We start from the raw sequence: 13,743 nt of genomic DNA, 5'->3' as shown, positions 1-13,743 counted from the left end.
ACTCCCTTTTAAAGTAATTTCGTCATCGGTACGGCGATTCGGGAGAAGTCTTGTATGAACTTCCGATAATATCCGGCAAGTCCAAGGAAGCTACGGACCTCAGTGATATTTTCTGGCTGCTTCCAGTCCATCACAGCTTCCACCTTCGCAGGATCCACTGCGATTCCATCTTTTGAGATCACATGACCAAGGAACATCACTTTATCTAGCCAAAATTCACATTTTGAAAACTTAGCATAGAGTTGGTTATCTTGAAGGGTTTTCAAGACGATTTTCAAGTGCTCCACGTGCTGTTCCTTGTTCTCAGAATATACGAGAATGTCATCAATAAAGACGATGACAAAGCTATCCAAATATGGTCTGAATATCCGGTTCATTAGATCCATAAAGGCAGCAGACGCATTAGTGAGTCCGAAGGGCATTACTACAAACTCATAATGGCCATATCTCGTTCTGAAGGCAGTCTTAGGTATATCCTCTTCCTTTACTCTGAGTTGATGGTACCCTGACCTGAGGTCGATCTTGGAGAACACCCTCGCTGTTCTGAGTTGATCGAATAAGTCCTCAATCCGAGGCAACGGGTACTTATTTTTAACAGTTGCCTGGTTAAGCATCCGATAATCGATGCATAACCGAAGGGATCCATCCTTCTTCTTTACAAACAACACTGGGGCTCCCCACGGTGACACACTAGGACGGATGAACCCTTGTTCCATCAGTTCTTCCAACTGACACTTCAACTCACTGAGTTCAGCTGGCGCCATTCGATACGGGGCTTTGGATATCGGTGTTGTTCCAGGTAAGGATTGAATTCCAAATTCAACCTCACAAAGTGGCGGAAGTCCTGGCAATTCCTCAGGAAACACATCGAGAAACTCCCGCACCACTTCCAAACTCTCAAGGGGTTGGTCGTTGGATTTTTCCACCGAGAGACTCAACAGGAAGGCCACACAACCCTTCCTAAGGTATTTTTGTACCTTAAGTGCTGATATGAGCTTTTTCTGTGGAACCGGTTTGGATAACCGGTATTTCATCTTAGGCAATCCGGGTCGAGATAGAATTACTCTGCCCTCGCGGCACAGAATCTTGGCATTATTTTGAGCCAACCAATTCATTCCCAGAATGACATCGTACTGTATCATATCGATCAGGATGGCGTCAGTAGGCAAGTGTTGCCCTGCTATCTCAATATCCAAATTTTTCACACACCGGATACATTTGGTGTGTGAACCCAATGGGTTATACACTTCGATCATTTTATCAATCGGTTGCACCGAAGCGTGGAGTTGTTCGGTGAAATCGTCAGAGATAAACGTATGAGTAGCACCACAATCAAACAAGACGTAAGCTGCATGTCCATTAACAGGTACGGTGCCTTCAATCATGTCACCATTTTCGACTTGTTCAGTCGTTACAGCGTATACACGACCTGCAGCAAGCCTTTGTTCTACTTTAGGTGGAGGTCGTTGAAACTGAGAACGTTGTGGCGCTGGTCGAGAGGGTCCGGTAGATCCGGCATTACTCCTCTGTTCATCTGCAGCCTTCTTGGCACAATCCCTTATAAAGTGGCCCATCTTGCCACAATACAAGCACCCACCAATGTCACGAGGACATGGCTTTCCGTGGTGGTTCATACGACACCTTGGGCAGCTGAAGTTGGACTGCTGACCATTCGGAGTTGTGTTCTGTCTTGGCCTCACGACTTGTTGAGTGTTGTTCCCTCTGTAAACACCCCAAATTTTCACTCTCCTCCCCGACATTTTTCACCAAGCATCAGCTTCAAGCCTCTGAAATCGCCAGAGGGCAAAATGGTCATTTTCTGAGCTCGGACCTTGCAAAAGTCTAAATTTCATCTGAAACTCTCAAAATTTCTCTATTTTTAGCTCAGATGTGCAAAATTTTATTTCTGACAGGAGACAGACATCTCCAAGTCTTGATTCAAGATTGCATTTCATAAGACATGACATTGCATATCATTGCATGAGCATTTCAAATCACTGCACTGCACAGCATGTCATTTCGAGGTCCAGAACTCTTGGTTTCAAAATCTTTATTCCAGATTAGAATTTCAACTCTTTTCAAAATTGATTTCAAAACCCTGGGTCTTCAAAATTATCAATTTTTCCCATTTTACCCCCAGGACTCTGAATTTCAAAATATTTCCTCAGGAAAACCATCTGGATAGTTTTCAATATGAATTTCAGTCACTTCACCTCAGATTTTGCCCTTTTTGACAATTTCAAATATCTTTCTTTTATAAAATCGCCCTACAAGGGCAAACTCTTTTCAAAATTCCTGTTTTTCCCGTTAGTCCAGATTTTATGAAAATTCCAAAAAGAAGTTGTTGTTTTATCCTTATTTCAATAAAGAAGCAATGTGGGACCCACACTGAGGTGGTGTCACACAAGCTCCCCTTTTGAAAATTTGAATTTTGAAAAAAACCAAAAATATAGGAGCCTTGTCCCCTGGATTGGCGCCACTTGTCTTTTCTCTCTCCTCCCATTTCCATGCCAAGTGTCAGTATGGGGCTACCTTCAGAAGCCGCCACATGTCATCCCAATTGTCTGCCATGTGTCACCCTATCCATCCTGCGCCATGTGTCATTTCAAAGACTACCAGGAGATGCCAAGTGTCATAGGTTGTCCTGTTTAGAAAAAGTGGAGTTTGTCTCCTCTGAGGTGGCGCCATCTAGAGTGTCTCCTGCAGGGGACACGTGTCAACCCCTCCTTCCTTCTAGAAAAGTAGCCTGACACATGTCTCTTCCTACTTTTCTCAGAAAAGTAGGAGACATGTGTCACTTCTGAATTCCTACAAAAAAGGTAGGCTTGTCTCCTCTGAGGTGGCGCCATCTGGAATGTCTCCTGCAGAGGACATGTGGCAAGCTCTCATTTCCTCAGAAAAAGCAAGTGCCATGTGTCATTTCCTGCTTTCTTCAGAAAAACTAGAATTCAAAAGTTCAAATCTCCTCATAGGTGGCGCAGATCCTGAACTTCTACCTTTTCCATGTTGTCTGAGATGGCGCCACATGGCTTGGCCCTCCTTTTCTCCCCTCTGCCACGTGTCATTCTCTGCTTCTTTCAGAAAAAGCAGGTGACACATGTCCCCTTCTACCTCCTTCAGAAAAAGTAGAGGACACATGTCTTCTCCCTACTTCTTTCAGAAAAGTAGATGACACATGTCATCTCCAGCTTCCTTTAGAAAAAGTAGAAGACACATGTCACTCCCTGCTTTTCTCAGAAAAAGCAAGTGACACATGTCACCCTTTGCTCTTCTCAGAAAAAGCAAGGGACACGTGTCATTCTCTGCTTTCTTCAGAAAAAGCAAGTGACACATGTCACTTTCTGCCTCCTTTAGAGAAAGCTAGAATTCAAATATTCAAACTCCAGACTGAGGTGGCGCAAATCCTGAACTTCACCTTTTCAATTTTGTCTGAGATGGTGCCACGTGTCCCTTTCCCTCCTTTTCCTCCCTCTTGCCACATGGCATCGTAGGAGCCACTCTGAGGAAATGCCACATGTCAGCCTCTCCTTTCCTGCAGAAAAGTAGAATTTGAATTCTTCTGAGGTGGCACAATCTGCTTCCTCCACTCCTATCCCTCTGACACATGTCAAGCACCTCCAGAGATGGCGCCACATGGCATGCTCCTACTGCTTTCAACTTTACACCTCAGAACACCTTTTGAGGTGGCACCAATCCAGAGTCCCACTAGGCTTCAAAATTTTATTTTTATTTTATTTTTAATAAAAATAGCCTTTTGAGGTGGCACCACCTGAGGGCTCCCTGCAAAAGCCAAATTCGAATTTCAAACCCCCAGATGGCACCCCCTGAGATGGCGCCACATGGAGGGCTCAGATTGAACCTGTTTGAATTTCAAAAAAAATTCAAAAAAATTATAAAAACAAGGGTTCACGCCCAGCCTAAAAGGGATCAATTTTTTAGCTCTTGTGAACTTGGAAAATCCAACTTTTGAACTTTGGAAATCGTGCCCCCTTTGGCGCATTGAAGAAGGTGGAGTAGAGCTCGTGCCGTGGCGAATTCGATTCCAACAGAGGTCGATTTTTGTGAACCATCCGAAGCTTGGAGCGAAGGACGAAGGAAGCTCGTGATAGCTGCCCATTTCAAGAGCTCCTACGCTGCGTAACGAAGCAAGGTGCACTTCTCTTCCCCTTGATGTGATTCTATAATCCGAATCGGGAGTCGTTTGAAGAAAAAGCTCATCCGAGGGATGGATTGAGCTATTCTCATAAAACGACATATATAAAAATGTTTCATTATGCTTCCTTGATGATTTTAACATGCATGTAGTTAGCTAGGTTTAATTTGCATTTTATTTCATTCATTTAGCATATTTCATGAATTAATTAGGATTAATTTAGCCTTTATTTCAATTCTGCTTATTTTCAGTAGGTCTCTATTTTTGTCAGTCAGTCCACACGTCATTTCATGCATTTATTTTTTATTACAAATCCCAAAAAAATCATGGAATGCGACCCTAGGTGTCCCTGAAATTTTGCCAAAAATTCGGAGCCATTTGAATTTGTTTACTGCGGTAAACATCCAAAATGGTAAGTCGGGTTTTGTAACCCGGGATGCGTTTTGAAAACCATTTGCCGACTTGTAAAATCGAGTTCTCCCTCCTGGGAGATCCGATTTTCGATCCGAAAAATGCCCTGAACTAGGGAGAATGTCTAGTTTTTAATTTGATTTTTTCCGATTTTTATGATTTTTTTTATGACTGAAAAAAATCCGAGAGTTCGGGACACGTGTCAGAGCCTAATTTGGGCCTCTGAGATCTTGGATCGACTTAGGGCTATGGTTTCTCTTTGTGTGTTGCTCCAAAGCCGAAACTGTAAAAAGTGAAAGTGGTGTCCGAGATGTCCTCTGTTTGAATCTGAAAGCCTGTAATTTTTAGAACAGTGTTGACCCCTGCTTCGGATTTTTTTTGTCAGCCCCTTGTTTTGCTACATTTGTCTGTTCTGTTAGTATAGGCAGAAATAGTTATATTTTTATTTGTGTTTCCGTTGATCAAATGCCGAAGTCATAAACATGAAAGTTGTTCATGTAGGTGTCGTGCATAACTCTGATTAATTTCATAAATTTTCATGGCCGTTTTGTATTTGTTTAACATTTTACATCAGATTAGTGTGATTTTTACCTCTGTCAGAACTAAATCCCTGTTATTGAACTCACCATGGCTCCAATCCCGAGGCTGTAAAAACCAAAAATGTTCCATTTCGGGTCTTTTAGCAGTCTGCAAAATATCATAAGTTTCCAGGGTGTAAATCTTGCATTATCATATTAGGCATTGCATTTGGTTCGGATCCATAGGCAAAATCCATCATTTTAGGACTTTCCTTGAATTTTAGCATTTAAATCATATCATTTCGTGATTTTTAGCATTCTAGGTTGTTTATCAGAGTGTTTAGATACTTCATACCGAATTTGGTGCAATTTGGAATCCATTTGAGGTTCGGATCATCCATAATACCAAAACAGGGTCCCGCAGGATCCTGATCCAAGCGAAAAACAAGCGAAAATCACTATTTTTGATAAATTGCAAAATACCAAATTCTGATTTTACAGTCTTAATGTGTCTAGCAGCATGTCATCATATCTCTTACTGCATTTCATCATCATTTGATTCAATTTGAATTTCAAAATCTCAATTTTACCAAGTTTTCCTTCAAAAAACCCTGATTTTAAAGATGTAACTTTAATTTTAGGGGTATTTTGGTCATTTTGACCCCAATTCCGAATTTCAAATTGTTTTTCACTGAATTTCCTGCATTTACATCATTTCAAAACATCAAGAAAGCATGAGAATAGGGTTTATATCCAATTAAGTCCAATAATTTCATAATATTATTGGAAAATCTTGGAAAAACCCACATATTTGAGCTAACCCAATTTCAAGTTTGGCAGGAACAATCAAAAGAAGGAGATGAAGCCTGCAATTTTTTTTTATTTCCTTTATTTAGTGATGTAATAATGTAAATTTTGGAATAAGAGATTTAATTTCCTGCTTAGACTAGGATGCATATCATATAGTTTGAATTTATGCAAATATCCTGCTTATGTGAGGCATACATCTTATTTCAAAAGCACTATGGATGTTCACGAATGGCACGTGCACCAACTCTTAGGGAGTTGATGGACTCGGTGGGATCCATATTTACGGCCCTAGTCGGAATATGGACGAGACCCAGATCCATCATCTTTCTACTAGTCACATTGAGCCTACACTCTTAGGCTATCTTGAAAATGCACATCATATTTCCTATGTTTTCAAAATCTTGTGCATTAAATCGATTAAACTCGGAACATATTCATGGCCACAGTCAGGATATGTGAAGGATTTATATTGACTTAATACACATTTTTCCAACAAAGTTCTTGGAAAATCTTCCAAAATGCTCTCATTCACTCATATCATTTGCATCATGAAATCATTGGTTTTCCCATGACTTTCTTAAGAAAACTTCATTCTCAAGAAATCGATTTCTCAAGAAACTCTAAGGATTTTTCAAAATCAGTTTTCCAAAGACAAGTTTCTCTACAGTTTTCCCTGGAAAATGATATTTTCTTAAGAGATTCAAAAGAGTTTCCCAATCTTTCTCCAAGATCCAAAATCGATTTCCAAGTATTTCAAAAGGTAAAATTCCCAGGATTTCGATTTCCCAAGTTTTGAATTTCCTTCTCCAATGAATTTTCCTATAAATCTTCCATCATCTTCCTAAGAAAACTCTCAAAGTTCAAGTTTTCCTAAGAAGTGTTTCCCTTTTCAAAAGGTTCATCTTTTCTCAAGAATCACTTCCATTTTCCCAGGATTTTCAACCATTCATGATTTTCCCACAACTTCATGAACTTTCCCGTGACTTCAAAAACCCTTTTTTTCACATGAGTTTTCCTGAGAAATTGACTTTCATCTTTTTCCTAAGAGAATCTTTTCAACTCCAAATATTTTCCAAGCATACATCATGTTTTTCCAAGCTGCATTTTCCAAAATCTCACAGCACATGCCTGAATTCTCTGTGCATTTAGGATAGAACATAACTTTGATAATTTCGCTAAGTCAAGCATAATTTTGGTCCTTGGTTCGATTACCCCTGTTAAAGGCGGCAGGAACGGTCGAACCTCGTACCGACAGGTCGAGCCCCATCCCATGGATTTTCCCGCAATTTTCAAAACGGAGGCGAGTATTTCAAAACAATTTCCAAAATCTGGTCAAGTTTGAATCGCGAAAGCGTTTCTCTCTTTTTCTCTTCCGCAAGGAAGGGAAGTCGGGGGAAAAATTTCGCGACGAGAACAGGTTTGGCGACCGTGATGGGACCTGTCCTTGTCTGACTTAAATTATGCTTGACTTAGTTCAATTATCGAAATCATGTTCACAAAATGTCAGCTCTTTACTTTCAATATCATGTGAACCTAGGAGCCTAGATTCTGACCTAGCTGACATTGACTGCATATAGCCTAGGCATGGTTTGGTAGGACTATATTGAGGAGAAATTTTCATGCTCACATAGACTTAGGTCTAAACACAACCCTCCTCAATTTAGGATCTGAATGCAAACAATGTATGCTTCTTCAAAATTTTCAAAATCTATCTCTCTAGGACTTAGAGCCCTCTATTCCTTGCATGTGATCATTTTTTAAAACCCTCAATTACCTATCATTACCCGGTCTTCACGTTGCTGGGCTCTCTTCCAGAACCATAGTTCGGGACAGAGCCCCACAACTGGGCCAACTATTTGGGTTAACACCCCCCTACCACGTACCGCGGGCCACAGTCCGAAGTATATCGGTAGGCGCTCAAGGATGTTGGAAAACCTTACCTTAGAACCGGAGTTGAAATTCTATGCCACGTACCTCGGATTTCGATTCGGGTATATCGGCATAACTGGATTGGACAAAGATGATCTGAACTTAGAGTTAGGATTAGGGTCCTACAGTTGTTTTCAAATTGATGCATCTAGAGTCAGCCTTTTAGGGAGTGCTGAATGTGCATAAATGTTTGTGCAGGATGTGATTGTATGTATGATTTTCTCAATTCTTTATATTTCCCAATGTTTTTCAACTCATTAGGTCTTTTTCCAAATATCCTTATTTTCCACGAGATCTTTTCTCAAACCCTGGATGATTTTTTTAAATATCCCATTTCTTTCAAAACTCCAGGCGATTTTACATTCTACCTTTCTACTGGATCTCGAATTTCTAGATGCATTTTATCCTGCCTGCAAAATTTTTCAAAATTTCTCACATTTTCCTAAGTCTCATTCTGAGTCTTTCTCTGTTTTCAGTTCAATGGCATCCAGTCAAGTCGATCCTATCTTTCCTGAAGGTCACATCTCCTTCGAGGTGCGACAAGGTCGTCCTGAACATCGAGCTCTTAGCACCGGAACTTTCATTCCCCGGTGGTATTATTCCTGGCTAAAGAGCTTTTCCCGAATGTTCCCGGACCATTTGAGCGAGTGCGGATTGGAGCTGGCATCAGCAGTCGGAAGGCAGACCATCAATGGCAACCTGATCCATGCAATGGCAGAGCGATGGAATCCTCGAACATGTACCTTCTGGTTCCCATGGGGAGAAATGACCGTCTTAATGGATGAATTTTCAGAAATCATGGGGTTGCCAGAACCAGCTGGTCGACCAAGCGACCCATTAGAGCATCAATTCCTTATCAATGTCAAGGGTTTGGACCCCCGAGACTCCTTAGCTCGTATGACAGGCCGCCGATCTTGGCCCCTGATCCAGTTAGAAGGAGATGAATATGTTGACCTACTTGAATTGTACCGCCAGTACGAGACCTTCGTCGAAGTCAGCTCACTTTCAAGAACAGCCAAAGAAAGGATTCAAAATGCAATGGTTCTATGCACTGTAGGACTGTCCCTTTTCCCAGATGGACAGAACTACATGGACATCAGGATAATCCAGCTTATGAGAAGATGGGGAAGTCGGCAAACCAATCGCCTCTCCATAGCCATGGCAGCGCTCGCCTTCCTTTATCGAGGTCTGACTCGATTCTCACTCGGAGAGTCCATTTTAGTTGAAGGATGCATCTACGCACTTCAGTCCTGGTTTTTCCAGCACGTTCCAGCCCGAGCAAGCTCTTTCAGATACAATGGTCAAGAACTCCTTCCAGTGGCGCAGTACCGGTCTATGATCAACAACATTCAAGAGGATGACGTTGTTTGGGACTATTTTGATCGGCAAATATCTCCTCCCAGATATACGTACGCTTATGGCAAGCGGTTCAAGTTGCTGGGACCATTCTCTTGCACTTATTACCAACCAGAGAGATGTGTTCGGCAGTTCTCCCAGAGGCAGCAGTATGTTGAAGCCCGACTGTTATCAGGAGCTATGGCAGAGTTCGATCTCACCTCCGCGCAATGGTCCGGGGCATATCATTCTGCCCGCTACAGCTGGGATTCCTTTGTCTCTCTTAAAATCTTTCCAGGTCCTAGAGTGTCTGCCGACTATCATGAATGGTGGCAAATTGTCTGTCCTCCACCTCTTTGTCAAGATCAATAAAATCTTATTCTTCTCATTTTAATAAAATTCTATTTCCTTCCATTGTGGTTTGACGACCTCGCCTAGGTAACAAGGCACATTTTCGTTGCTTATTTCTTTTGCAGAAGGAATGACAACATAATTGTCGTGATTCCCACGACGACTCAGTCCCTAGTAATGGGACATCTTTTCCAAATTGTCTACCATATTTTCAGCAAATATTTCCTCCAAAAGCTAATTCCCTTAAAATCTAATCGGGTCTTTGCCCTGCAGAGAGCATCCATATCATTTGATGGTTGAGACAAGATCAGGCAAAAGAACCACAGCATCCCAGTACTTGTCAGCCTCGGAAGAAGAGATGAGTTCCCCTCGATCTGAGAAGAGTCGAGAGCAGCAGCAAGAAGACGATGGCATAGACCCTCAAATGTATGCCATGTTCAGAAAAATGATGAACAAAATGATGAGTGAGCAGCCCGGGACCAGCTCAGAAAGGAACCCATTCAGAGAAAAGTTCCATGGTCACAGGGGTAAGAAGGCTCCCAAGAAGCAGATCCAGCCAGAAGAGATTTCAGATGAATCAGATTCCACTGAAGATACAGATGAAGAATATGAGGTGCCTCCGGCATTTCAGAAGCGTGGCCAGAGTAAAAGCCGCAGATCCAAGAGCAGAGATAAAGAAGAGCCTTTACAAGCGCAATTTAAAGAAATGGCCCGAATTGTCAAAGATCTGCAAGCCCGCGACAAGGGCAAGAAAGTCTTCACCAGTGAGGACTTCTATGACGGCTTAGAAGGGGATGATGATCTGGAAAATCTTCCCCGTAAATTCATCAAGTTCGATGGTTCTGGCGACCCAAAAGCTCATCTCGCCACCTTCTTTGCTGAATGCTCTCGGTTTAGAAGGGATAACCGAGCATTGTTTCTATGCTTCCCCCGCAGCTTGGAAGGAGTTGCCGCCAAATGGTATGCTGAGCATATCAACCCCATCGAGCTCAAGGAGTTCGATAAAGTTGTAAATCTCTTTATTGAACGCTTCTTGTTCAACGCAGAAGCGCTGCCTACATTAAGTCATCTCTGCAATTTAAGGCAGAATGAGAATGAAAAAGCACGGGACTTCATTCACAGGTGGAGATCAGCCTGTAATAAGATGAGAGATCCTATCTCGGAAAGGCATGCATTGTCCTTAATCCTCAACAATTTCTCGCAGCCGTTAAGAGGATTAATTTCCACAGCGCCATCCAAGACCTTCATTGAGCTGACTGAACGAGCCGAATGGCTCGAGCTGAGTGTGGAAAATGGAGTCTATGAAGGCTTCACCTTTTCCAAGAACAACTCCCATGGTGAGCAGAAGAAGAAAGCTCACTTCACTTATTCTACCAACAACAACAGCAAAGGTCGTAATCAGCACAAAGGGCAGAAGAAAGATTACTGCTACAGCTCAGGCAGTTCGAACAACAAGGATCAGAAAGCAAAGCCTGCTCCTCAGTACAGCAAGCCTCCTCAGCAGGATCAAGGGCCGAAACTGCGCGAGAAAACCAAACATGAAGGATGGAGCTATGACAGAAAGTTTACTCCCCTTGACCAATCGCTCGAAGATGTGCTCGAATACATGCTATCGAAAGAGATGGTCAAATTGCCCAGATTGGCCGATCCCCCTGTGCCCATGGGGAAATGGAAAGATCAGTTCTGCAAGTTCCACAGGACAGTGGGACACAATACCGAGAACTGCTTTGTTCTTAAAAACATCGTGCAAGATCTCATTGAAAAGAATCTATTGGTAGAAGGAGAAGAAGAAGAGAAAATGGACATTCTCAACCACCCCTTCCCTTCGCACACCACAGCAGTAGTGTCTGCACAACCCTTCCTACCGCATGAACATATCAAGCCATGTTCCGCGCAAGATCTCCAAGTTCAGCATCAGGTAACAGTGCTACGACAAGCAGCTCCAGATTCTAAGAAGATGGACTTAATTTCAGCATTCGGTAAAATGAAAGTTGCGGAAGCACCTGTGAAGTCAATTCCCAAATCAAAAGGAACTCCTGACTTCTTCAAGCAAATCGTTAGACCAAGGCCAGAGAAGTCAAGTCAGAAGCCTCTGACTGCTTTATCCAATGTCTCCATCCTTGACTTGGCCAAGAATTCTAGCAAGCACCAGCAAGTACTGGATGATTTACTCAGGAAAATCAAAGTTAAGCCCAGTACCACTCCTGAAGACATGGCACAGATTGTGAACTCTGCCATGACCAATGCGCCAATCACCTTTTCAGATGAGGACCTTCCAAAGCCTCATTCCTTTCATAATAATGCCTTGTACATTGTCGTTCGAGTCAGAGGAATGACGGTACCGCATGTGCTGGTCGATGGAGGCAGTAGCCTCAACATATGTCCTGAAATGACCGCAAAGGCATTAGGGATCAAGGATGAAGAATACATTCCAGATCCCATCACTATCTATGGGTTTGACAATCATGGTCAAACGGCCAAGGACAAGATATTCCTGGAGGTGTTCATCAACTATTCGGTGCACTCCGTCCTTTTCCATGTGGTTAATGTACCACCAACCTACAACTTGCTGCTCGGAAGGACATGGATTCACAATGCTAATGCAGTGCCTTCTACCCTCCATCAATGCGTGAAGTGGTCAAAAGGAGGAATGATTACCACAATACTGGGAGAAGACCCAGAAGAAAGGCTCCCACAGCCCATGATTCCTCGGCCATCATTCAATGCAGATATTCCCAGCATCAGGGAAAATGAAGAGATCAATCTCGGGGAGAATCGAGAAATACTTCAGGCACCATCAGAGCCATCTCTGCACACAGTAGCCACGACACAATGGAAAGGTCCTCAATTCTTCAAGGTTGGAGGTCGAATCGACTACAGCACCATTAAGGATCATCCCTTGTTTCCTCAATTCATGAAGTCAAGAAAGGGATTTGATTTACTCCTGAAGCATGGCTATCAACCCTTCAAGGGACTCGGCAAGAATGAAGATGGCCGCATCGAGCCAATGATCCAGAAACATCGTCCCCACAGGGCAGGATTGGGGTTCTCCGGAGGAAGCTCATCAAGAAAGACTGTTTTTGTCAAAGGGGCACAATGAAGACCATTTGTTATTTCCTTTCTATTCTTTTCCAAATAAATGTCTCATTTTACCAATGTCATTGATCCATTCAATCAATAAAATTCCAAGCTTCTTTGTCTATCCGGATGCCATCTACTCCCTTTTTGTCTGTCTCATCATTTCATAATTCAATGCCATTTTATGTATGGTTCTCTTCAAATGATTGCTTGTCTTACTATAGGCCAATTTGTCTGAACCAGATTTCTTCTCCAAAATTTCAGAATGACTTCTCGGACAATCAAGAAGCTCGTACTCAATCCCAAGGCCTTTCAGAAGCCGACAGCAATTCACAGAATCAAAGCAAGCACCGGAAATGACAAGAGTGCAAAGCAGTCTGATGATTGTGCAGAATATGATCAGTCTCTTCAGGAATTACCGGAGTTCGCCGCAGTTCAGAAGCAAGACGAACCATCTCCTCTAGTACAAGATCCAACTGAAGGCGTCAATATCGGTTCAGAGGAAGATCCAAAAATTCTCCAGATCGGAACCAGTCTAAGTCCAGAAGAAAAGAAAAGGCTTATAGATTTTCTCAAGCGGCATGAAGAAGTGTTCGCATGGACGTATGGAGACATGCCGGGCTTAGACCCCAAATTAGTCGAACACCGTCTTGTCTTGAAGCCGGATGCTAAGCCAGTCAAGCAGAAGCTGAGAAAAATGGATCCCAGAATAGAACAGCAAGTCAAGGAAGGACTTGAAGATCTGCTCAAAGCAGGATTTATTCGAGCTATTGACTACCCAGATTGGTTAGCCAATATCGTCGTCGTCCCAAAGAAAAGTGGCAAAGTGAGGATCTGCATAGACTTCAGAGACCTCAACAAGGCAACTCCGAAGGATGACTATCCACTTCCAAGCATCGATCTTCTAGTCGATAGCACGGCAGGACATGCCATGTTCTCTTTCATGGACGGATATTCCGGCTACAATCAGATCAAGTTGGCCGCCCGCGACCAATCCAAAACTTCTTTCACCACGCCTTGGGGCACTTTTTGCTATACGGTTATGCCTTTTGGGCTCAAGAATGCTAGAGCAACATATCAACGGGCAATGGCTGTCATCTTTCATGATCAGATGCGCAAAATCATGGATGCGTATGTTGATGATATTCTCGTGAAATC

This window comes from Nuphar pumila, chromosome 6 (assembly GCF_984573655.1).
Source record: "Nuphar pumila chromosome 6, dmNupPumi1.hap1.1, whole genome shotgun sequence".
Lineage (NCBI taxonomy): Eukaryota > Viridiplantae > Streptophyta > Magnoliopsida > Nymphaeales > Nymphaeaceae > Nuphar > Nuphar pumila.
This window is presented reverse-complemented; position numbering follows the sequence as displayed.